This window comes from Ornithodoros turicata, chromosome 5, assembly GCF_037126465.1.
Source record: "Ornithodoros turicata isolate Travis chromosome 5, ASM3712646v1, whole genome shotgun sequence".
NCBI lineage: Eukaryota > Metazoa > Arthropoda > Arachnida > Ixodida > Argasidae > Ornithodoros > Ornithodoros turicata.
This window is the reverse complement of record NC_088205.1, coordinates 52,831,448-52,858,883: the sequence shown is the minus strand read 5'-3', so window position 1 is coordinate 52,858,883 and position 27,436 is coordinate 52,831,448. Positions and strand designations below refer to the sequence as shown.

Sequence of the window (27,436 nt, the reverse complement as noted above, 5' to 3'; positions counted from 1 at the left end):
ATTTCGCTCTCGTGAGGGTCCGGCACGAGGGTCAGTGAGGTTAAGGGTTCTGACATATTTCGGTTTTATGAGAATCCGGCAAGAAGGTCGTTTAGGTTAGGTGTTCTGACATATATTTCGTTCTTGTGAGAGTTCGAGAAAGGGGAAATAACACCGGAGCGTGTGCGGTACATCCGCGATGAGTCTCTCTTGAACCGCAATGTGCATACGGCGCTGCGCGCTGCGTTCCCAAGCAAGCAAGCACCAAGCACAGAGCGGCTTGCCGGCAGAGAAACACAGCCGCTGCTGCGTTCGAGTGTACCTCCTGACTCTCCACCATTTAGCTGCGTCCTTTTCCTTGCTGCGCTGTGCTCTTTAGTAAATCGAAATACGCCTCCGAACCTCGAGAACAGGTAGAGCAGAGTCGGGCTGGGACCGGACCTGAGCATGAAAACAGTCGGGCCCGGGCTGGGCCCGGGCCGGCGGAGTCGTGCTCGGGCCGGGCCCGAGCTGGAAAGATATAGAAGACGTCGGGCCCGTGCCGGGTGCGGGCCGTAGCGGCCGGGCCTGGGCCGGGAACGGGCCTGAAAATTAGGCCCGTGCACTGCTCTAAGGTGTATACGTCGTAGTTGGCTTTGTACTACTTCGTTGGTTCAATCCTAACAACAACATACAAGTACCCACTCATTACCCATGCCCAAGAATTAGGGACAAAACGTAAAGCAGGCTTCACCTAAAATGGCTCCCATAGAGCCTGTGTATTTTGGAACGAAAAGCGCGTGCTACATATTCAGCTGGCAGCGCTTTGCATTCGTTCTCTAATGGCATGTTGCCTCTGCCAAGACGAAACTTTTGAGAATTTTTTTTGGCATGAATAGTGGCATCTTCAAGGTTCCATTCGGGTTCCAAATTTTGAACATGTAAAGGAGCCTTCAATCGCCGCACGAACGCGTAGCGGCGAAGCCTACGTTCAAGGCCACGCGCAACCACAGGTTTGGGAAATGGCTCGCCGCAGAAGAGACTACAACAGATAAAGAAGACAAACAAGAAATAACAATAGGAAGAGCAAAGATTTGTGTGTTACTTCACGTGGTAAGGGTATAGGATATAAAAAGCTAAAAACTTGACAGCTGTTAGGAGAACTAACATCGTTGAGCACACGTGTGTACATTATGGCTGTTACGAAGTCTGTTGGTATCTGCTAAACTGTGAGAAATCAAACAAAACATAAAATAAAGGTGTGGTCGGAGTGAACGGCACAACAAAAACAACAATAAATGATGACAATGAGATGGAGTGTTTCACCGTTGAGGTGCGCACCCTACCCCACTACACGGTGGAGCATTATGTGAAGATGATGAACGAAGGATGAAAACACAAGAAAGAATTAAAATGAACGGCAGAAAATAGACCAACGACAGCTTAAGACGGGACATGTACTACTTTGCATTGGAAAATGTGATATCTGAGGTTCTACGATGTGCTAGGGTTGTCAAACCAAGTTTATCGAGGATAGGTTAATAATTATAGACACCAATGCGTCGGTCATAGAGAATGTACAATGACTCCAAGGGATTCGATGCTGTCATTCGGCCAATCTCTTATCTTTGAAAATTAGTGAAGCTAATTAAGTATACCATTTCAGTTAGCCATCGAACACTGATGCGACCGGCTAGGAAAGATATCCGAGAGGCCAGGTATGTTAGCCGCCCAAACGGCACGACCGGGGCTCTCATAAATTTTTAATAACAACTGGTGCACCTAACAAAGGACAACCTGTATATCCTCAGGTGTTTCCATACTGACTCCCGGAAGAATTCGAGGCTCGTTCGAGTAGACCGAATGTACAATCGTGTTTATGAAATAGCGCAAAAAAAAAAAAATCTAAAAAATTGGACATGGTTGCAAAATTTGAGACATACAAAAATAAAAGATTTGACTAAAATTGGCGGGCTAAAGTGTGCCTAACGAACGAACATTCAGTTTGCTTACAGAAACAAGGTATTCTGAGGCACGATAGGTCTATAAGTTGAGTGAATGTTGGCGTGGATATGTCGCGGTGACGTAGATGGTGTCGTCTAGACGAAAAAAATGCTGGAGGCTTGAAGGCTCGGCAGTGCAGAGAACCTACGGATACGCATGTAAGATGAGGGAAGTAGGACAACCATGCACGCACACGCATGACGCTGAACTATAAAACCGATCTGTATATTCCGAAACTCTGAGTGGCTGAACACACCGTTTGTATAGACTGCCGGTTTCGTTTCTTCTTTCTCGCTCTCTCGTTTTCCCTTTTTCTTTTGGGGGGGGGGGGGGGGGGCTTATTAATACCTGAAGACAATTTATGATACAGCTATAGGATGTCAGGCTTCCTCGCGAACGCAGGAGCCTCTCTCTATAGGGAGGAAAGCGAAATTGTAAAAGGCGGCCACGTGTTCCGTTTGTATTATAACACATTACTTTGCTCTCTTTTGATCACAATAATGCTCGTTGCCTTGTGAATGTCATCTGCATTTTTTAGATACTGATGATATGTCGTTCACCTCGAAACTGCAAAAAACGTTAAGAAGTCACGACTTCTGTTGTTTGAGTTTCATTTGCGATTTTGTGGCGACTTTCTGTTCTATCTATCAAAGTCTGTCAAAATAAGCACAATTTCAGACAACGAAAAAAAAATAGCAAAGTAAAAAAAATATATCGTTCTGCTTTCCTGTCTTTTATTTTCCATACTTAATACAGCCAAAGCCGTAGTGGCTCAAATCTATCCCTACTGCAGCCTAATGCCGCGTGCTTTTCGACAGCCGTACTCCTTGCTTTTCTTTTCGTCAGTGGAGAGGGTTCTAGCAGGTGTGCTGTCTTATCAGCGTAGTTCTTCTGAAGATTTACAATCTTGATCCAGACGTACATGCTCGCGCTTTCAGCAGACTGCTTGGGACTGTGTTGTTCGCTATCGCGTCTTTGTTCATTCGATCATCTTTGTTTCTGTAGGTGTGAAGAAAAGTTTATTGACCGGTTGATAAGCAACTGCGTGCACCACGTAAAAGTCAGTTGTGTAGCATCGATTGCTGGTACGTATGAGTTGAATAAATATGAATGAAGCATTTGATTTACACATAAGAGTTAGTGACGTCTTCATGTTGGGAAAAACGCATTGTTGCATATGCGATCCTAATGTCCTCCTTTTAATGTTGCAGCCGAAATAATCGGGGGCAGTTCAAACCACGTTACTCAAGCTGTGACGCAACATTTACCTCAGCTTGCCGTCGTCTGGATCTTTGGACGTCGTTCCAGATTTCTGTTCTTAGCTCACCTCGCGTCATAGAGTCCACATATAACATGCGTGACAGGCGCTGGTTGAGTTCGACACTTAAACGTGGCCTATTTCCTCTTGGGTGCCACCTTCTTCCCAGTACGTGACGTCACGTTTCTGATATCTCCTAGCCTGTAGCGCAGACGAATTTTTCTTCCAACTTTAACATATTTTAATCCCATCCCATGCTGCGTCCCATTTGTTTGTGCGCCGATGATGTAGGTTCTCTAAGACACAATTTACCTTTTCTAGTCCTTGGTTAGAAGGCCATCCTAGTCAGCGCTGCTGCACGTGGCTCATCGCGGCGTGATGCGAAAAACCATGTATATACGGGGTCACGCTCTACTGTCCGTACCTCTTGCATTTGTTTCCCAGATCTAGAAACATAGGACGTTTAACGTCTCCTGACGCAGATCTTTCCCTGCAGTATCTTGCTCAATTCTTTTACCACACCTCTGAAAAGACTCCATAACTGTGCTAGTTCACCTCTGGTGTCCGAGGGCAGGGCTGGGGTCGCAAGGCGTGGTAGACTCTCAAGAAGTAAATCGTCATTCTTCCCTGTTAATGATGTGAATTTAGCAACTTCCGTTTTGCTGTCAGTGAGCAGTCTGACGTTCGCACCAGATCCCTTTATAATCTCTGCCAGCTCTCTCACGGACGTGTAATATATTCCTTGTATATTCCCATACAGATTATCGAATACCCTTTTAGCAATTATTCGTTCTATGGCGTACAAGCAGTCTGAAGACATATAGGAAGGCCCATCTGTTCGTACTCCCGTCGCAGACTCCCAGAATTCTCAGCCGCAGAAAATAAGGGCACAAAAGCTCTTGCATACAGGAACAATAGCAAGAACGCGCGCAGAGCGAATAAGCTTTGGCAACGTCCTAGCATACTTCCTACTCAACACAAGACCGCAGTGCTATCAGGTCCAGTAGATATCTTGATGAACGAGGAATGATTTCACTAGATGAAGTATGGAAGGGGAAAAAAAAGTAACTAAAATCAAAGAAAACAATAAGTCGGTCGTTACTTTTGTGCACGGGTTTCGTTGATAGCTGCTGTAATCGCCCTCGCCTTTCTGTCTGTCGTGTGGTTAATGCAGAAGTCGTGATGAAGCGGGCAACTCAACAAGATACAGATAAAATAATAATTCCGCGCTTGATGCCCCGGTACGAGTACATCATGAGCCGTGCAGCAGTGGCCGGTCTGCGACCGCTGTAAGAAAAAAAGAAAATAAAAAAAAACGAGGAGAGAGAGAGAAACTTCAGTAGTCGAGTGGCATCGGCGAGTCCCGCAAAAGAAGCTGATTATCGCTCTTATCTCTTATCGCTCTCAAAGCATGTACGCGGAAGGCGGACGGTTGTTTTGCTGTGAGACCTACAGACTCATGTATTTATTTCCCCTGTTGGCCATGGAGGCAATACAAACGGGAGGTTAGCATTTCGTAGCATAATGTTAACATAGCAGCATACTACCACATGAAAAAAATGTGCAGATACGTGGAGGTAAATAAACAAGTACATGAAACATTTTGGTCAACTGGAGCAAACAATGACAACACGTACAAAGTGGAAATTGAAAAACGGCAATGCAGCGCAATGGTCATGCCAGCCAGACGCGTGAGCCTTCCTCCTTCATCTCCCCCTCTTCATCCCTTCCCCCAGCAAAGTGCCGCCAGTGTAGGCATGCAGATCGCTCCAATTTCCACGTCACCCCTCCGCCCGCAATGGTCGCATAAGCATTTCTTAAATTGTTTGGCATCGGTAATGGAATGCATATAAGCACTTGAATTAACGATCCTCTTAGGTATTATTATGATAGTCAATTTTGTGAAACAAACACTCACAAGTTATTATTCGGCCAGTGGAAAGCAGACGCAGATGTACGGCAACATGAAAAACTCAGTGCGGCACCCCCCATTGTTCTCTATGGAACCCCGCTTCATTATCCCTGATGTTTTGCACATGAAGATACGAAGAGTCGAGCAGCTTCTTGAAAACCTGCTGTGGAAATGCAGGACGTAGACACTGCTAATAGAGTGCGCGATCCAAAAGGAAAAGACACGTCCGTGAGAAATCTGGTGGACATTATGAAGGAAACTGGCGCGAACGTCAGACTGCTCACTGACAGCAAAACGGAAGTTGCTAAATTCACATCATTAACAGGAAAGGATGTTGATTTACTTCTTGATAATCTGCCACGCCTTGTGACTCCAGTTCTTTCCTCAGACACCAGAGATCAACTAGTACACTTGTGGGATCTTTTTAGACGTGTGGTAAAAGAATTTGAGCAAGATACTGCAGGGAAAGATCTGCGTCAGGAGACGTTAAACATCCTAACTATGTTTCTAGATCTAGGAAACAAATGCAAGGGGTACGGACAGTAGAGCGTGACCCCGTATATACATGTTTTTTTCGCATTACGCCGCGATGAGCCACATGCAGCAGCGCTGACTAGGATGGCCTTCTAGCCAAGGACTAAAAAAAAAAATGTGTTTTAGAGAACCTACATCATCGGCGAACAAACAAATGGGACGCAGCATGGGATGGGCTAAAATATGTTAAAGGATAGAAGAAAATTCATCTGCGCTACAGGCTAGGAGATATCAGAAACGTGACGTCATGTACCGGGAAGAAGATGGCATCCAAGAGGAAAAAGGCCACGTATAAGTGTCGAACTCAACCAGCGCGTGTCACGCATGTTAGATGTGGACTCTACGACGCGAGGTGAGCTAAGAACGGAAATCGGGAACGGCGTCCAAAGATCCAGACGACGGCAAGCTGAGGCAAATGTTGCGTCACAGCTTGAGTAACGTGGTTTGGAGTGCCCCCGATTATTTTGGCTTCAAGGTTAAAAGGAGGACATTGTGATCGCATATGCAGCCATGCGAAGTTTTTCCCAACACGAAGACGTCACTAACTCTTCATTCTTCAATGCTTCGTGCTTCATTCGTATTTATTCAACTCATACGTAATAGCAATCGATGCTACACAACTGACTTTTACGTGGTGCGCGCAGTTGCTTATCATCCGGCCAATAAACTTTTCTTCACACCTACAGAAACAAAGATGATCGAATGAAAACAGACGCGATAGCGAACAACACAGTCCCAAGCAGTCTGCTGAAAGCGCGAGCATGTACGTCTGGATCAAGATTGTAAATCTTCAGAAGAACTACGCTGATAAGACAGCACCAGACAGCACACCTGCTAGAACCCTCTCCACTGACGAAAAGAAAAGCAAGGAGTACGGCTGTCGAAAAGCACGCGGCATTAGGCTGCAGTAGGGATAGATTTGAGCCACTACGGCTTTGGCTGTATTAAGTATGGAAAATAAAAGACAGGAAAGCAGAACGATATTTTTTTTTTACTTTGCTATTTTTTTTTCGTTGTCTGAAATTGTGCTTATTTTGACAGACTTTGATAGATAGAACAGAAAGTCGCCACAAAATCGCAAATGAAACTCAAACAACAGAAGTCGTGCCTTCTTAACGTTTTTTGCAGTTTCGAGGTGAACGACATATCATCAGTATCTAAAAAATGCAGATGACATTCACAAGGCAACGAGCATTATTGTGATCAAAAGAGAGCAAAGTAATGTGTTATAATACAAACGGAACACGTGGCCGCCTTTTACAATTTCGCTTTCCTCCCTAGAGAGAGGCTCCTGCGTTCGCGAGGAAGCCTGACATCCTATAGCTGTATCATAAATTGTCTTCAGGTATTAATAAGCCCCCCCCCCCAAAAGAAAAAGGGAAAATGAGAGAGCGAGAAAGAAGAAACGAAACCGGCAGTCTATACAAACGGTGTGTTCAGCCACTCAGAGTTTCGGAATATACAGATCGGTTTTATAGTTCAGCGTCATGCGTGTGCGTGCATGGTTGTCCTACTTCCCTCATCTTACATGCGTATCCGTAGGTTCTCTGCACTGCCGAGCCTTCAAGCCTCCAGCATTTTTTTCGTCTAGACGACACCATCTACGTCACCGCGACATATCCACGCCAACATTCAACAAAAGCACGCGGCATTAGGCTGCAGCAGGGATAGATTTGAGCCACTACGGCTTTGGCTGTATTAAGTACGGAAAATAAAATACAGGAAAGCAGAACGATATATTTTCTTTACTTTGCTATTTTTTTTTTCGTTATCTGAAATTGTGCTTATTTTGAGAGATTTTGAGAGATGACGACAACAGAAAGTCGCCAGATAGTCGCAAATCAAACAAAAACAGCAGAAAGTCGTGATTTCTTAACTTTTTTTTGTAGTTTCGAGGTGAACGACATATCTACAGTGTCTAAAAAATGCAGATGACATTGACAAGGCAACGAGCATTATTGTGGTCAAAAGAGAGCAGAGTAATGTGTTGTAATACAAACCGACCACGTGACCGCCTTTGCGCTTTCCTCGCTAGAGAGGCTCCTGCGTTAGCGAGCACCCTGACATCCTATAGCTGTATCATAAATTGTCCTCAGGTATTAATAAGCCGCCCCCCCCAAAAAAAAAAAGAGAAGAAAAAGGAAAGAGGAGAGAGCGAGAAAGAAGAAACGAAACCGGCAGTCTATACAAACGGTGTGTTCATCCACTCGGAGTTTCGGAATATATAGATCGGTTTTATATAGATGGTTGTCCTACTTCCCTCATCTTACATGCGTATCCGCATGTTCTCTGCACTGCCGAGCCTTCAGCCTTCAGCATTTTTTTCGCCTAGACGACACCATCTACGTCACCGTGACATATCCACGCCAACATTCACTCAACTTATAGATCTATCGTGCCTCAAAATACCTTGTTTCTGCGGTCAAACTGATTGTTGGTTCGTTAGTCAATTTTAGTCAAATCTTTTATTTGTGTATGTCTCAAATTTTGCAACCATGTCATTTTTTAGTTTCCTTTTTTTGTGCGCTATTTCATAAATACGATTGTACATTCGGTCTACCCGAACGAGCCTCGAATTCTTCTGGGAGTCAGTATGGAAACACATGAGGATATACAGGTTGTCCTTTGTTAGGTGCCACAGTTGTTATTAAAAATTTATGAGAGCCCCGGACGTGCCGTTTGGGCGCCTAACATACCTGGCCTCTCGGATATCTTTCCTAGCCGGTCTCATCAGTGTTCGATGGCTAACTAAAATGGTATACTTAATCAGCTTCACTAATTTTCAAAGATAAGAGATTGACCGAATGACAACATTGAATCCCTTGGAGTCATTGACATTTTCTATGACCGACACATTGGTGCCTATAATTATGAACCTATCCTCGATAAACTTGGTTTGACAACCCTAGCACATCGTAGAACCTCAGATATCCCATTTTCCTGTGCAAAGTATTACATGTCGTCTTAAGCTGTCCTTGGTCCATTTTCTGCTGTTCATTTTAGTTCTTTCTTGTGTTTTCATCCCTCCTTCATCATCTTCACATAATGTTCCACGTGCAGTGGGGTAGGGTACGCACCTCCGCGGTGAAACACCCCATCTCATCGTCATCATTTATTGTTGTCTTTGTTGTGCCGTTCACTCCGACCACACCTTTATTTCATGTTTTGTTTGATTGCTCACAGTTTATCAGATGATACCAACAGACTTTGTAACAGCCATAATGTATACACGTTTGCTCTTTATTACAACCTCAACGATGTTAATTCTCCTAACTGCTGTCAAGTTTTTAGTTTTTACATCGTATACTCTTACCACGTGAGGTAACACACAAATCTTTGCTCCTCGTATTGTTATTTCTTGTCTGTCTTCTTTATCTGTTGTAGTCTCTTCTGCGGCGAGCCATTTCCCAAACCTGTGGTTGCGCGTGGCCTTGAACGTAGGCTTCGCCGCATCGCGTTCGTGCGACGATGGAAGGCCCCTTTACAGATTCAAAATTTGGAACCCGAATGGAACCTTGAAGATGCCACTATTCATGCCCAAAAAAATGCTCAAAATTTTTGTCCTGGCAGAGGCAAGATGCTATTTGAGAACGAATGCAAAGCGCTGCCAGCAGAATATGTAGCACGCGCTTTTCGTTCCAGAATACACAGGCTCTATGGGAGCCATTTTAGGTGAAGCCTGCTTTACGTTTTGTCCCTAATTCTTGGGCATGTTGCTTGGTTCGTCCTGCTTGCAACAAGTATCCACTACATGTACAATCAGTAAAGTGGGATGTAGGCTACATGGGTAGAGAAGTTGAACAAACTGGGCGATTGTGAGCTGTTTGTTTTTCACACTGGCAAAACAGGAATGGCTTTTATCGAGCATCTTTCAAGCGAGAATGACCATGGAGCTGCGGAGGTCGCTTTCGGGATGGTATGCAGCTATACTTCGCATTACTTGTACATTTTGCATTTTTGTCCCTCGTGACTTTATATTATTGATCAATATTATTTAAATGCAGACGTATTCATTTGTAGCCGGAATTCGGTGAGCTTTTCTTCAAGTCCATTGTTTTGAAGCCATAAGGTAGGCGTGCTGTACAGGTTACTAGTGACTTCTATGTTGACTTAACACAAACCTCTTGTGCCGTTTCACCTAACTTCATTGCCGTACTAAAAGCTCTATGGTTGAAGTTGTGGCAATACGGAATATTTGCGCTTATTGCACTCGAAGCGAGTGTTGTTGCCTCGATTTCTTACACCAGTCTCTGCTAAGCAGGGTGTAGAACCGAACCCGAACCCGAACCGAAAACCGTACCCGAACCGTTATTTTTGCCGGAACCGAACCCGAACCCGAACCGAAATTTTCATGAAACTGTTGAACCCGAACCGGAGCGGAACCGTAAAAAATAATAGCGGTAACCGGTTCGCAACAAAACGGTTCGGACATAAAAGAAGTCAGCATAAGAGCTCCTCTCTATCCCCGAACGAAGACACATTGGTAACATCACCACGCGCCTATATCATGGATTTCAGAAATTTTCACCTAGCAGTCAGACGACGACGTATAGTAAGTATACTTTCAACATCTTTTTAACATGTTAAAGCGCAGTTGTCCTTGTGAGCGCCGCGGCTAGCGCCCTACGCACGCGGTGCGGCGTCTAGTCTTCAGAGACGAGGTGCCACGCGGACGAATGAAACAGGAACGGAGTAGGCCTGTTATGTAGCTCTACAGGACGAATATGTGATCAAATAAGAGCCCAAGATTTCCCTTTACACGTGAGCAGTAAAAATGAAACAAGTCAGAAACATGAGAAGTAGAGAAGGAGCGTACGCAGAACGGTGCCTGTTTGATTGGTCGTAGTTTGAAAAGTAAACGTGGTTCTGCTTATTGGTAGTGCAGTTGTGTCGTGACACATTGTTTTTGTGTTGTGGATTAACTAGTACACTGCTGTGAGCTCGGACAGAGTAAGGCTGGCAGGCTTATTTTCGACATGCTTCAGTACGGTTTCAGATCGATTCACTCTGCGAAGGCAGTGTGCCGGCAAGTACTGTCGTCTATGTTACGCTGTCCATCTTATTAGGCTTGCTTTAAGTGTACCTTGCTGGCACTGTGCGTGTGAAAAAAGAGATTTTGGGAACAGAAAGTAGCAGGACTACACCGCTTCATCAGCGTGGACTCTATTTGCAATAAGTGTTCATCCATTTCTCATTTCTCTCGCTAAATGGCTACCTCACCGCTAAAGACGTCAATGCAGACAACAGCAGTAGGCTATTAGCCACGCATTTCCTGATAAAAGCTGTTTTATGGAACATATAAAACGGAAGCGTTGAACCGGTTCGCGAACCGGTTCGGGGCTGCGAACCGGTTTGCGAACCGGTTCGATTTTCGGCGTGGCCGAACCGGAACTGAACCGGAACGAAATCAAAACAACGCGAACCCGAACCCGAACCGAACCCGTATTTTTTGCGGTTCGACACCCTGCTGCTAAGGTCATTGGTTGTCATGTACTGTCGTTCCAAGTACAAGGGGTGTTCAAGTCAAACCGGGACTTTGTCTCCCGAGTGTACAAATGGCTCGCGCTACTTCTTTTTCTTCTTTCTTTTCTTCTATATATATTCATGTGGCTGTCTTATACATTATTAGCAAGGCCGTTCCCAGGATTTTTTCCAAGGGGGCGAACCAGTTCTACGGGGGAAAGAGTGCAAACCCCCACCCCCTACCACACCATTTTCTGGAAGCGGACGCTGTGCACTGTGTGGGTGATCAGAGGTCCCTATTATGACATCTGAGAATAAATATTACGACCTATGACTAACGAGTGCACTATTTTCACTGCGACCGTAGAGTTGGGCCCCCCCTCGGTACGCCCGTGATTAGTAGTCATAACAGTTTTCAGTTACCATCTTTGTTGTTATTTGCGATTCTGAGCCCGGGGGTCGTCATGTAAAAGACGCGTTATCGTACCATCATTGACCTCAGAGTGCTTCCATATCGCCGTTAGAGTGAAGTGTCTGTGGAACACAGACAGGGCAAGGCCAAGTGCAAACAGAGAGTTCGACCAATTTTCGATCCACTGGTGTTTCTTAAATGCGATTTCAGCATGCTTGTTTTTACCTCTCAGTTGTCTCGCGACGTAAACACCCAATTATTATTAATTATGTTTTTACCTCTTTTATTTCAAATGCACAAAGAAAACCATATTGGTATGTCCTTTTCATTCTGACCCGCATGAGGATGCCTGGCCCAATACTTTGTAAGGGGCTTCTGTAAGTTCACACATGCACGTTCGGAATTCCTGCAGCGTCGTACACACGGACGCATGCTGTAGCTGAATTCAGGTAGTCTGCTTTCGCACAGCACTGCACAAAAGAAAACGCAGAAGAAAACAAAACAAAAAGAAAAAGCAAACGAAGAAGAGAAAATTTGAAAGACCGAAGGTCACACAGCCGACGAAATATCTGTCGCTTTGTCCGCGTATTCGCACTTATATACAGGATGCCTGCGATAACTGTAGAGATGATCTCGAACACATAGCGCTGTCAAAGAAAAACTGACAGGTTCGTGTTACAAACGGACTGATCTTACAGTACAGCACTTGTTTGTGACACAAATGTCATAGGAGAGTGTCAGTTTCCCTTTGACGGTGCTATGGCCAGCGATCATTTCTGGTGCTAGGGTGGACACCCTTTGTATAGCTGAGCCTGATTAGTATATTATTATAATATATATCACTTATTGACTACTACCCAAAACTGTCCTTGATCCCTAACTCTTATATATATTCATGTGTATGCCTTAGACAGTATAGTAGTCCTAACAGTTTTCAGTTACTACCTGTTGCTATTTCGTGACTCGAGAAAATCCAGATCATTGTTGCAGAGCACAACTTTTTCGGCCAGCAAGAGCAAGTCTACGAAGGTAGTAAATGAAGCAAAAAGACGAAAAATAGTTCTTGTGTTCATGCACAACATGCAAAGTTGCGCACTTAATTCCGTGTGAACCGTTATTTGAACCGGCAACCGTTATTTTTTACCGGTTTAGTTCCGGTTCAGCTTCAAGATGGCGTCGACTCTTTCGGTTCGGTTCAGTTCCGGTTCAGCCAAAAACAACGGTTAATAATGGTTTTCGGTTCGGGTTCGGGTTCGGTTCGACTCTCTGCCTGCTACACGCCGGTAAGGATTTCTACGCTGCTGGCATCCAGGCACTCGTGAAGCGCTGGGACAAGTGCATTAGTGCAGCAAAATTTCGAGTTTTTCTAGCAACATCTTTAAAATGCTGGTGTTTCCCTTCGAAACGCATACACCATACAGCTAGGAGAGGACCAAACGTCCTGATGAGTCGCGGATAATGAACAATGTAACGCATTTTACAAGGAATAAATATTTGTGGGTACAACGCTGCAAAGCCTTGAAGAAACGAATAAATGCAACGTTCTAACTAATGAACATGCATATGGGGGCGATGCCTGCTCATGAGAAGGTCTACAATTTCACGAAAAGCTACATACAGCTGCTATGCTTCATTGCCGTGCACAGCTGCCATGCCATACATGATTGTCTGTATGTCGGCTGCGCACGTTTACACACACATTTAATCACCTTGATGTGCATACATATATGGACCTCAGTGTCATTATATGCAATATGCTGGTAATTGTGAATACACAGTTACCATCATATTGCCACGAACCCGGCAGTTTTATTCGGCGTTACACCGCTTACACCCCAATTGCCATGAGCGTGTTAAAATACACCTTAAAAGGTGTGCGCCACGAACATTTTGATTTACACCCTATAAGGTGTAAAACGATTTAGAGTGTACTTAGTTACAGTTACTAAAGCTGACATGAAACTCAGTTTACAGTTACAGTTAAAGTTACAGTTACTCAAGAAATACGATTGAGCTGCTTCTGAATTACTTCAGGTTACATGACTTTATAGTGACGAAATGTAAGACCACTGAAGAGCGGTATTTGCTTGTTGCAAACTTCCTCTGAATCGCATTCTTCAGCAGAACCGGTAATGTCCGTTGATTCTTAAAAGTAGAACATTTTCAACGTTCTTCTGAAAGACTCTCTCTCCTGTTCCCGATGATGATTCCTCGAATGTTTTACCAAAGCACTACCTGCTAAATCAGTGTTATACTTTAGAAGAACTGCTTATATTAATTATTAATTTAGTTTGATTCCATTAATTTTATTATTTATTTTTCAAACGCTGATTTTTAATTTTAATGCGCAGCAGAGGCGCGTTCCTTTTCTTGAAATGCGAAGTAACACCGAGGGAGTCGTCGTCATAAGATCGATCTTGATGTGTCTGCCATTCCTCTGTATAACATCTGGGCGGTTCCCCGCGAAACGATACAACGGCCCTGTTCGGCACTCACAAAACCATAAGACATTTTTAAGATTTTTTTGGCAGTCCTTGATAGTGCGAAACGACGTTTTTTTTTCCCCATATCTCGATATGGAGTGCGCTAGACACGCGCGAAGGTCGCAGCGCTGGCGAAAACCGGGCCTGGCGTGAACGGCAGCTGTGGCTCCTAGAAGCGGAAAGCGGCTCCTAAAAGAGGAAACCATGCTCCACACAGTGTCGCAAATCCCGGTTGTCACGCTGTAATGGGTACCGGTGTATACAGGCAGGAACTTTCTAAATTTTCCCGCTATTTAGCAATTTTTTGTGGAAAATCAAACCACTAAATTTTAATGAATATTTGTTGTTCCAAAGTCTCATGGAATACTTCAACAGGAAAAATCGCAAGACACGTAACACTTGTATTTATTGCAGGAAACATCGGGGAATTATGCGCTTTTTCCAAAATTGGCTACAATCAAGCAAAAAAAAAAAAAAAAAAGAGAACACGCAATGAAGATGTCACAATCCCCAACAACACCGAATGTCCACGAGATGTACGAATAACGTCGTTACATAGACAGCCCTTATGTCGGTGGTTGGACACGTCTGTCTGATAGATCTTCATGGATGAAGAAAATAAAGCGCGGAAATGATATCCTCGGAATATCGGAAATAGAAACGCGATATAGAAACGGACATACGCGATTATCTATCAACACATGTCAGTCCTACGTCAGGGATACCCGATGCACGTCTATAGCTGGATGTTGGAATATCCTGGGGATTACAAGTTTCGTACGGCCTCTCACAGGTCCAAGAGGAGAAAGGAGTCCTCTGGGTCGTCCGACAGACATCCAGTGTTCTGCACTGCTTGCACCTGACATCGTTTTTCTTTTTTCTTTGTTGTCTGTGTGATTCAAGCGCTTGATGTGATATATTTGGTGAAACTATCATTTCTTGCAACGTTAATTGGATCAACAGTTAGGAATTAAGGGACAACGTGCAGTTATTCAAACCAGAATGAGATAAAACTATTCACATTAGCAATATAGCATGTGTGCTTTAAAATTAAGAATATATTATGCCTGCTCTATTAGGAGCATTAGCTGGAAGAAATGTCAGTAAAATGCCCATCCCCCCCCCCCTCCTCGTTCGCTTAACGTCCCAATCGATACCTTTCGGACGACTCAGAGGACTCCTTCTTAACTCACTTAAAACTGTGCTCATGCATATATTGGACGAAACTCGCTATCTCCAGGATATCCCAAGTGATTCCAAGTAACATCCAGCTTCAGACGTATATCGGAGATCCATAGGACAGCCTTGTGTTGTTGGGGAAGAGCCCCAACAACACCGAATATCCACTGGATGTACGGTTAATGTCCTAATGTCCGTGGACGCATTCGCCTGTCTGATGGATATCCATCTGATATCCTGCGTGGATGCAGAAAATATAGCGCGGAAATGATATCCGCAGGATATCCAGAAACGGACATGTGCGGTGATCTATGCCTCAACAACACGTTGCAGTCCTAAGGATACCCCATGTACGTCTGAAGCTGGAACATCCTCGGGTTACGCCGGACATATGTATGCTCACAGGTCCAAGTGGAGAAAGGACTCCTCAGGGACATCCGACAGACATCCAGTGTTCTGGGCTGCTTGCTCGTGACATGTTTTTTTTTTTTTTTCAGTGAGGTTCAAGCGTTTGACGTGAGATATTTAGTGAAACCATAATTTTTTGCACCGTTAATGTGGATAGACAGTTAAGAATTAAGGGCCAACATGCCCTTACTGCAACCGGAATCAGGAATTTCATGATTTTCGAAACATGACTGAGAAGAAAAAGTGACGATAGCTGTGAGAGTATAATCCACCTCCCCTACAGTTATTGTACCCTATAAACGCTCCTTTCCTTTTTCGGAAACACCAGAGAACCAGGATAGTGGTGGTTCTTGGAATATTCGAACTTTGCAAGTGCGCACAACACGTCAGCGAACCTACACAGAACGAACAACGAATGAGAGCCGAAAGAGCCGAGAAATTGAAGGGCTCTCCCATTGAAGCAGTCCGCGCGGTTCTGGGCGTACCATTTACTGCGTTAAAAAAGTACAGAGGGCCTTCAAAAAAAAAAAAAAGATTCAGGTTAAGACGCTTGATGAAAGTGTGTGTGTCATTATTGCCGAATAGCAGGAAAGGTTTTGATGTGTGGAATTTGTTTCCCATTAAAAAACTCACATAAACATGACTCCGCGCGTTCACCCTTAACTCGCCACTCCGGGTATAACGAGGAGGAGAAGGTATGATGCCACGTCACGGATGACGGTACAAGGAGAACTCGTTCTGGTTCGCCGTCAGTGGGGGTCAGCGCCCTGTCCCTTTGCCGCCGTAAACCAGTTCCGCCAGGTCTCCGGGAGAATTGGGGAGAGAAGGAGCGGCCGAATTATGCCCGAACTAATAGCAATGCTTTTCAGAACCCCGAACAGCCGATTAGCAGGCGACAGCGGTGTAGCAGACAACATTTCTCTGGAAGCAGCCAGCGTTCTCCTTATAGCGTCAGCGCGAGGTTCCAGGCAGATCACAGGCTGGTACTGCTCTCCCCCGCCGTTCACAGTAAATCATTTTACACCTTTATTTACTCGAAAAAGGTGTATTTTTGTAAAAACACCCTTTTTTATTCCGCAAAGGGTGCACGAAGAGCATTACTAAAGGTGTAATGTCGACATACACCACGTTTTACCCAATGTCGATCATTAAGGGTGTAAATTGGGGTGTTGAGACAGGTGTTTACCGTCTAATACACCTTTTTTACACCTCATTTGGATTGGGAATGTGGTGTTAAAAAAATGGTGTTTTATTTCTTGAGAGAAAAAATATACTGGTTTCACAGCTCAGCTCAGCAAGTAATCACATTATAGACGATAACCTGAGTTAAAAACACAGTATTTGACAGGGAGGGATGTTAGACATTTAGCATATATCTTTGACTCGTTGCAAGCGTGGGTGTTAGTTGCAAAAACGCATTCCCGTCACCGTTGCGAACGTTTCCCGCCACACCATATGTAACGAATGTGCCCCAACAAATTGTATTTCAGTATATGATCCATCCGACACGCCAATATAGGCTACCTCGGGTGCCCGAGGTCTCTTCAAGCCTCGGCACTCACGTTGGTCCCACAGTGTTACCAAGCTAACGAGGCGTGCCTGCGACGCATTGCGCTCCGGTTTAGGTTCTACGATGGAACCACGGCTGGAAGTCCGCCATGTTCACGGTGCTGCTTCTCGGTGCTGCTTCTCGGCATGCTGCCACAGAAGCATCGATTACACTGTTTGCGATCGAATATTTGCTAGCAAATAATTCCATCATAAAAGGTGTTTTCAATAGAATACTCCCCTTTTACGGGTGTTTTTGTTTGTAAACGCCCATTATAACTGTGTTTTATTAGGAATACACTTAACTAAAGGGTGTATTAGAAAACACCCATCATTTAAGTGTAAAGGCAACACCAAAAAGGTGTGCGCCATGGGACAAGCCATTTACACTAAAAAAGTGTAAAAAGTCTACTGTGTTGCGCACGGTCGCTTTTTGCGGGCTACGTTAAATTCTATTTTAGTCAGTTCAACGTCAGTTGTCTCGCGACGTAAACGCCCGATTATTATTTATTATATATTTCACGAAACTCGTTATCTCCAGGATATCCCAACATCCAGTTTTAGACATACGTCAGATATCCCTAGGATAGCCGTGTGTTGTTGGGTTGGGTGTCTGCTGGACGTCAAAGAGGACTCCTTCTTTCTCTCACTTGGACCTGTGAGCGGACACACATCGGAAGAAACTCGTTATCCCCAGGATATACCAACATCAAACTTCTGACGTACATCGGGTATCTATAGGACAGCCTTGTGTTGTTGGGGAGAAGTCTCAAGGCAATGCACTTTTATACAACGAGCTTTCCTGTATAACATGCAAAAAATTTCCAGGGTGTTTCTTCATACAGAAGAGAAAATAATTTTCTGGTAGTAGGAGGTATTAGGGCCACATGACCTACGTTGCGTATATTCGGTGGGGTATTCTATCTTTCTTTCTTAGCCTCCTGTTTTCATTTTTTATTTCCATTTTTCTGGGTCTGGTTGGGTTTCAATGTGCAAGCAATATCCCCGAATAACACAAGAATTCTTATGGATATCCCATGTACGTGAGAAGTTTGACGTTGGGATATCCTGGGGTAACGAGTTTCGTCCGATATTTCTACACTCACAGGTCCAAGTGAGAGAAAGGAGTCCTCTTGGACGACCGACGGACAGCCCAACAATATACGGCTGTCCTAGGGATATCCATTGGATAACGAGTTTTGGTCAATATATGTACGCTCGCATGTGCAAATGAGAGAAAGAAGGAGTCCTCTGGAACGTCCGAAAGGCATCCATAACGACGTTAAGTGGACGAGGGAGGGGCGCTGTATGAACATGTTAATGCTCCTCATAAAGCAGGCATAATCTATTCTTAACTTTAAAGTACACATGCTATATTAGCAATGTGAATGTAATGTAATTAATCAAATAAAATTATTGGACTACACTAGATTAATGGTTAGCACAGCAAATGATACGCCCAGAACCTCGCGGACTTCTCTAACCTCTGTTCTCTAACTTCTCTTAAATTCCTCGGCACTCATCTTCGTTGTTCGCTTTGTGTCGGTTCGCTGACGTGTTGTGCGCACTTGCCAAGTTGGAATATTCCAAGAAACACCACTATGTTGGTTCTTTGATGTTTCCTAAAAAGGAAAGGCGCGTATTTTGGGTACGGTAACTGTAGGGCATCGAGACGTATACTCTCACAGCTACCGTCATTTTTCTTGTCAGTTATGTTTCGAAAATGGTGAAATTTCTGATTCCGGTTTCAGTCACTACATGTTGTCCCTTAGTTCTTAACTGGCGATCCACATTGAAGGTGCAATGAATGCAGTGAAGAATGCCATTTTCGCTAAATATGTCACATCAAGCACTTGAATATCATAGACAGAAAAAAGAAAGGAAAAGAAACGATGTCAGGGACAAACAGCACAGAACACTGCATGTCTGCCGGACGTCCCCGAGGACTCTTTCTTTCTCCACATGGTCCTGTGAGCGTTCATATACAAGGTGTTGTTGTTGTTTTTTTTTTACATTTTTTATAGAAAAAAAAAAAACTAGCAGAGCAAACATTGATGCCGTTTCAGCAGGTGGGTTATACGGCCAGGCAGACATCATGCAGGACAGCCTGCTGGATGACTAATTACTTAAAATTAATAATTAACTTCTTAACTGGATGTCTTTTTGGAAATGCGGGATAGCAGAATTGGAACCAGTCATTACTAAAATCCATCGTCCTTATTAAACACGATGAGAAGCGAACCTACTTCGAGATATAAATTGCCAAAGTTGCCAACCCAACCAGACCAAAAAAAAATTGAGTGAATTAGAACAGAACCCAAGAAACAAAAATAGAAAACCTCACCGAATGCGCAACGTGGTCGCTGTGGCCGTAATACTTCCTAGTAGTAAAAAAAATATTTTTTCTTGGATACGGAAGAGCACCCTCGAGATTGTTTATACGTTGTACAGGAAAGCACGTTCTGTAAAAGTGCATCGATTTCAGATGTCTCTTCTGACATCTTCATTGCGTGCATTACGCTCGATTGTAGCGAATTTTAGAAATAGCGCATACATCCGCTATTTTCCCTTCAATAACTACCGAAGTTACGTGTCTTGCGACTTTTCCCTTGAAGTATCCCATGAGACCTTGGAACAAAAATATTGATTAATATTTAATGCTTTGATTTTACACAAAAAATCGCGAAATAGGAGGAAAATTCTGATACTTTAAGCCGGTGTGCAGCAGCACCGATTAAGCGTGACAACCGGTATTTTCGACACTGTGTAGAACATGGTTTCCTCTATACGCGAAACAAAATCACACACTTCTAGGTGCTTCCTATGACCTCATCTGCCGCTCACGCCAGGCACGGTTTTCGTCAGCGCTGCTACCTTCGCGCGTGTCTAGCACCCACCAGACTGAGATACAGGAAGAAACGTTTCGTGGTATGTCGTTTCGCACTATTAGGAACTGCCCAAAAAATAAGAAAAAAATTCGTACGCATTCGTGATGGTTTGTGAGGGCCGGGCAGGGCCATTTCATCGTTTCGCGTGGAACCGCCCACTTGCCACTTCAGTTGCATTTCCGAATGATGCCTATGCCCACTTTGTTTCTCTTCAGTCTTTTCTATTCAGTGTGCCTTGAACTTCGGATACGGCACTAATTATGAGGTGCCTTTCTGTTACCATTCTGCTAAACCTTATCGTATCACTGATGAGTATCGCACAATACGTAAGGTGCCGACACGTTAGCGGTCCTAGCTTTGCTGTCAATGTAACAACGGGAAGCAGATATCTAATAAACATAGCCTGCTCTCGCTGTGGAAAGTCAGCGGCCTGTACAATTGCCGTAGTGATAAATACATATTTTTGTTTTCTTTAAATGTCATGCAACTGAATGCCATGCAGGCAACAGGCTGGGTTCCTACTCCCAATAGATCATTTGCGACAAATATGATATTGAAAACAGCTGGTATTAATGCGTAAGCATTAGAAGCCGCGTTCAAGTAAAAGTTTCGGTGTCGATCCATTCTTGGCGGTGCGCCAGATACGCGGGTGAGTCTGAACTTGCAGGTGTGCAAGGCGGGTATGGGGCTGTTTGTTTCCTGCCCGGATGACGTCTGTGCTGCTCCTGGCCGCTTGCCAGTTGCAGTCGTCTTATTGCGCATGTGTTTCGACCTTAGCCCTGTGTTTGTCCTCTGCGCTTGTCTTGCAACGGTTACACGGCACAGATTTTAATACGTTGGCATTAGGTATGTCAAAATATACATATGTGTGTTATGTGTAAGAGATGGTGAAGCCCCACCGAGGTAGAAGCATAAATAGACATGTAAAAGGAAGATGAGAGGGTAAATGTAAATGAATTTTTTTTTGATTGCGTGTTAGCGCCGCGAAGCAACTGTGGCTATGAGCGGCGAACAGACGTGGACAGATGGAGTGAGGACAGCAGGAAGGGGTGGGGGACAGGGGGGTTAGTATGCGTACTGGGCCGACTTCAGGGGGAACTGTGCCGACATTCGTCTGGAAAGTATTCGGAAAACCCAGGGAAAACCTCAGACAGCACAGCCGGCGATAGGATTCGAACCCACCACCTTCCAGTCTTCAGCACGACCTTGGCTACCACCAACGAGTGGACGCCTTAGCCCACTCGGCCATGCCGCTGGTAAATGTAAATGAAGGTAAATGATATGGAATTGAAGTAGTTGAAAGTAATTAAGAATAAGAGGTAAGAGTAATTCAAGCAAGGAAGTTGAGTATAAAGGTAATGAATGTCAGATGTACAGGGTGTCCCAGAAAACGTGTCATTGAATTTTAATTAAAAAAACTACGCCACCTAGAATCGTGCGGTCAGCAGCATTTGTTCTTACTAGATTTTTGCCGCCTCCTGATGTTCATGTCATGTAACCTAAGTTTAATTATGTAAATTTTTGCGAACTGAACTCGGAAATTTGACAAGTAAAGGTCACTGTTTTACATCACCAGTGTGAAGAGCGCGCCGAATTTGCTCAGATTAATGATAATTGACAGGGATATTGAGGAGCTATCCAAAAAAAAAAATAGCCGAAAATCATGCTCTACCGGGCTCGCAGAGGATAGCGCGCAACATATTTTTCAGCGGAATAATTGTCAGTCCGACGAAAGAAGGTTGGAAACCCAGCCCACAGCGGCATGGCTGGGACCATACCGTCCCTCTCCCAATTTCAGGAACTGTCACTTTTTCTACTATCACTCTGTGGGCTGGGTTTCAAACCTCCTTTCGTCGCACTGACAGCGATTGCGCTCAAAAAGTCCTCGCACATTAGACTCAAGTGCCCCGAGAAGCATGATGTTCGGCTATTTGTCCCGCTAGGAAAGATCCTGAACATCACTGTGAATTATCATGAATTTGAGTAAATTCGGTACGCTCTTGATGTTGGTGGAGTAAAAAAGTGAGCTATACTCAGTTTACTGAGTCCAAATTGTTGAGTTCACTTCGCAAAAAATTACATAATTAAACTTATGTCACATGACATGCGCATCACGAGGTGGAAAAAACCAAGTCAGAATAAATGCCGTTGACCGTATGATTCTAGGTGGCGTGGTTTTTTTGTTAGAATTCAATAACACGTTTTCTGGGACACCCTGTACACTCTAAATCTTTTCACACCTGTAAAGGTGTAACAACGTGCATGGCGCACGCCTTTTTAGGTGTAATTTTGGTAACATCATAATGGAGCACAGTTTCGCACAAATTTTCTTTACTCGAGTGTTATCTGTCCTCCAAAAATTCAGTCTTGCAACATCTCAAGATTGTTCAACAGTATTGTAGACACTTGCGCGTGCTCGATTATCGATAGCGATGCATATATGGATTAGCTCGTACCTACGATATCCAAGACATAATGAAAGCAAGATTTGCACTGACACTTGATCTTTAGTAATGCTTTCCAAATTTTGTAAAATATCATCCTGGAGATGCAATGTTACGCAACCAGGTTGAATGTTCATATAGCGCACACCTTTAAAGGTGTGAAAAAGTTTACAGTGATATGTCATTAAGAGAAAGATTAAAGGAAATTAAAGATTACCGAACGGAACGGCAGCTGAACGGAGGTAATTTACTGTAATTAAGAAATCACCGTCAATGAAAGGGAAATTGCCGGTATTTAACGCAATTAAATGTCATTAAAGTGAATTAAATGAAATTCACGATTATCTCAGGTAGGCTGGGGTGACCTTCGGTAATTAACTCTTTCAAGCAGAATATTTTTATGCAATATGAAGCACCGGCTGTACGATTGGTACATTTGGTCAAAACTTTGCGCAGCATCAACAGCGCATTCAACATTTGTTATACATTTGCGGGCTACATGCACTGCCTTGGTGGTACGTTCCTTGCACCACCATGCACGAAGGTCCCATATTATAGGTGAAACAGTTTCTGTTCTTTGCAAGGCATAACGGCACCTGACAAACTGTGCACATCCAGTCTCTTCGTATTTGCTTTGTTTTAGTGCTGCACAAAGCACAGCGCCATTTACCACTTCTACTGCCTCGTATCGTCTGCAACCTGACCGCTGCTGTTCTTTGCCGTCTTCGGACTGAATCGGAAGTGCGGCACTGAAGTTCTGATTCAGTATTGCAATTTTCAGAATCTTCATCTGAATGTAGCAGCTCACAGTCTGACGAATTTATTTCGTCTTCTATATCTTTCTTTATATTGTAGAATAACGATGCATCCATTGTCATAGAAATGTTTACAACTGCAGTTTATTACGGTTGAAAACAGAAAGACGCATCTAATGCATCCAAGATTACAAATAGCCGTGTATTGGCAAAGGTCGAAACTGAACTCAAGTGAGCCACTGCCATGCACGGTGCTACAATTTGAGTACCGCACATTATTCAGGTCTCTCATACCAATGCTTCGTCGGGACCTTTTAGAAAGCCATCTAATAATCTAGGAGCCCTAGTGGCACAACACAACCTCATCGCATTTCAGCTTTCTAAGCCTTCTAGTACTCGTGGAAATAGGAATTCACTGGCAATATTCACCAGCGGACAAGTCAAAACAGCAAACACTTGTTTCCAACACGGCTTCACGGCTTGAAAGTGCTCTCGGGAACAAGACGCCGCCTGGAGGCAGTTAGGCGCAGCGAATGCTTCGCTCCTCTGCAGGTGGTACAAGTATTATGTGAGCGTGCTTGAACTGTACGAAAAAAATGAATGGTCGTACGAACTGCGTACCGCCGTGCAAAATCGGCATTCAAAAATCTGGTACAGCACTTGTACCACGAACGTTGAAAGAGTTAAAGGGTGATTGAAAGTAACTGAGGCCAATGAAAGCGTAATTAAATGGACATGCATATAGTAATTTGAAGTGTCGAACAAGAAGTCAAGCATAAAGCGGAGGTGGACAACCGGAAGTCAGGTTAGACCGGAACTGAGCAAACGGAAGTCGAGTAGGACCGGAAGTGGATACAAGAAGTCAAGTATAGATGGAATGTGGACAACCGGAAGTGAGGTTAAACCGAAAGCTTACATCCGCAAATGGGGTTTAGACAGGAAATAGAGAACCGGAAGCCGAGTTTAGACCGGAAAAGGCAGCTGATGCTAACGCATTTCTCCCATTTACCGCTAAGCCGCCAGTGAACTTTATTTTACCACTGGTGATGTTTTAATGCATCTAAGGGAGAAATTATTGTAAATGTCATCTAGGTACCATTGGAACCACAGAATAATACCCATCAAAACCACTGAAGGTCAGTCTCTGTAGTTTTTCATTGAGCCAAACTGCAACAGCAAGGAATTTCCTATTAAAGTCACCCTGACCTTATTGTTCTCAGTGCTGCTATGCTGCTGCAATGTTGTTGCAATGTTGCTGGGTGCCTGCATCTTCTTCGTTCTTCCCCACTAAGATTCAAGTATTTTTTGGTTGTGCGAGTATGTGCTGTGTTGTCATATCCTGCCTACCACCAGGCAGGAGATTACGCTACCACAGTACATCTCTGCGCATGAGAGAAGGAAAAGGTTGGAGGAAGCGTGTGTCCACTCAGAAAGCAGCAACACGGGGACATTCGCGGACGGGCGACAACACCATGGTGAAAAATATGAAGCAACGTGGACCTCACGTGCAGTTGTTGTGGCAGCTTATTTGAGGGCGATCCACTGAGACCGTTCTACGTGGGAAAGGGAAACGCTGAGAGACTGCGCGGAAAGCAGACCTACTTGCATAGCGAAATACCAGAATGAAGTTACGCCTTATTCCTTGCGAGACCAGTCTTCCTCTTTTCAGTTTCCCGTTCCTCGTACAAACTTTGCAGTATTTTTCGTTTATTCCTCCGGTGGCAGTAGATGGAATAATCTTCCTCTGCACACTCGCTCTATCCCTCAGTTTTTCATGTTTAAAAAAGTAGTCAAGGTGCACTATCTTGGAGGTTTGTAGATAACTACGTACTATGAATATTTTGTGTATCTTTTTTCACTTTTTCTTTCACCCCTGACAAGAAGTTTAGTGAAAGCGTGGTGTCACCCTGTCGATGGACCGTTCAACGGGACCGGACCATTCAACCGTTCTAGCATTATTTTCGCTTCTGATTCCCGGGCGTTGAAACAGGATCACCACATGTCCCTCTGAATAACCGGGCTGGTTGCCGTCCTACGTGCCCCCAGGGCTCCTCTTCCAGCCTCATTATCTTTTCTATCCATGATGTGTTGTGATTGACGACACTCATAGCACTGCGGTGCCGTAAGTGAGCGCCGTTATACAGGGTGTTCAAAATTAAGCGTCACGAGCGCTACGCAAACACAGCGATGGCAGGAAACCGGATGACAACTTTACGCTACTTGTGTAAGAAACAGGTGCTGCTAATTATGTAGCACCTGTTTCTTACTCAAGGAACAGAAAAGCAGCACTCATTTGTCTTTTGTTCGCCTATTTATAAAGTGCTAGTGAAAGCTTAATTTTGAACATACTGCTACCGCTCTCCATAGCTGTCGGACCACCTCATAGCATTTAGAGAACCATAGGCTACACGTGTGCTGCAGTAGTGTTACTTCTAGATATCTTGTTCGTTTTGTCTTTTCAAATGTGTTCCCCTGTAGTGTACATCCCATGGCTTCCTCTTCACGTTTGATTTTTCTTTTCTTACGTTTTGGTATGTGATAACGTAACTTTTTGTCGCGCAAAGCTTCCACCCAAATTTGGTTTCCACTTGTATCACATACGTTCAGGATATCCTGGAGCTCGCTTCAGTCTGCAAGAAGGACGATGTCATCCAAACGTATCATTGGGAACGATTTGCTTTACTTCGTGTCCTGCCTTCATGTAGGATATATCAAAGCCCAATTGTGTGCTTTCGAGGATTGCTTCCATCGATATGATCAATATCACAAACATTAGCAGTGACAGCCTTGTCGCAATTCTTTTGTAACATGATTTTGTTACCCCTACGAAACATCCCATAATCTTGTCTTCCGCATAGACACTCTTTAAACGGTGTACAACATCGTCTCCTATCTTCAGGTCCTCGGGCCTCTGCCAAAGCAGTGTATGTACTAGATTATCATAAAATCGAACGTCGAATCGAACATTCCCAGACTTTTCTTACAAATACCTCGTACGGACTTTTCTTTGAGCATACTGTTGAAAAAAAGTGTGTTCTGTGTTGCCGTGGAGCTTTCTTTGCACTCGCAGGGGTTCCGTCCAAACCTGTGGCTGTGTTCGTTGGGGTTTCTCTGGTGGCTCTTTGGAGTTCCTCGGTGGTGACGTGTTCGCACTTTGTCTGGTCTTCATATTCACTATTTTCTTCAGTAAACATTGTGGTTAAATGTTGTGTAATAATAAATCGGATCTCCTCAGTGCTCAGCGGTCTTTTTCTGCTCGATTAGTAACTAGGGCCTTGACTTTTTCCCTTGTTCGGTATTTTTGCGCACTTCAAGAACTTTCGATGTCTCTTACTTCCGTTCTCTCTCATGGTTTTAGGCAACCTCTGGTTGAAAGCTTTCTGTTCCTGTTGTATTGCCTCTCCTGCCCGTTGTTTTAGCTCTCTGTATTTGCGCCAGGCTTGGATAATTGTCTCCTTGGGGGCTCATTCGTGGAATGCGTTGTTGGTGCTCTACGAGGGCAGCTTTTGTTGCCTTATTGCGCAACAGCACAACGCAAAGGCACAACGACGCTTCTCTCACCTCGTTGTGCTGTCATGCCCTATGGTGATGTTGCGATGCTTCTAATTTAAAAGACTTTATGCTTTCCATTAGATTAGCGGGCATGGCTGCCCATGACTCATATTCAATCCCTGTCCTGCAATATTCTTCTCACGTTCGCATTATGTCGACCATTTCCGCGTTCTAAGAGTCATCCCCCGTGTCCCAAATTTCGATTGCAGCGTGTGCGCTCCACCAGTTTGGGCCGCTTTGCAATGCTATAGCTGGCAGATGGTTTGCGCATCGAAATACTATCTGGGATTCCAATAGTACGTATACTGAAGTATCACTGATAAAAGTTTCGCGTCCTGAGACGCATATCTGTAGTTTCCCTGCGCAGGCGCGGTTGCCCAAATTTGACTTTCAGCATATTCGCTCGGCCAATTTGGGCCACTTTGCAGTGCGATAGGTGGTAGCTGGTTTGAGATATAAAAATATTCTCTGAGGTTCTAGCAGTACACATACAGGAGTATAGTTGAGAACCGTTTCACGTATTGTGTATATATTATGTGTATTATTGTGTGTATATTACGTATTCGATTGTGAAGGGGCTCATTATTTTATTCCCCACATCCCCACCAGCAATGGGGTAGAGTATCGCCTCTGGCGAT

General features: G+C 44.2%; 1 protein-coding gene across 2 annotated transcripts in view; it reads left to right on the top strand.

The window, feature by feature from the left end:
* The window catches only part of LOC135396041 (uncharacterized), a 534,032-nt gene that overhangs the window by 268,258 nt on the left and 238,338 nt on the right, over positions 1-27,436 (top strand). The gene's annotated exons all lie outside the window — the stretch shown is intronic.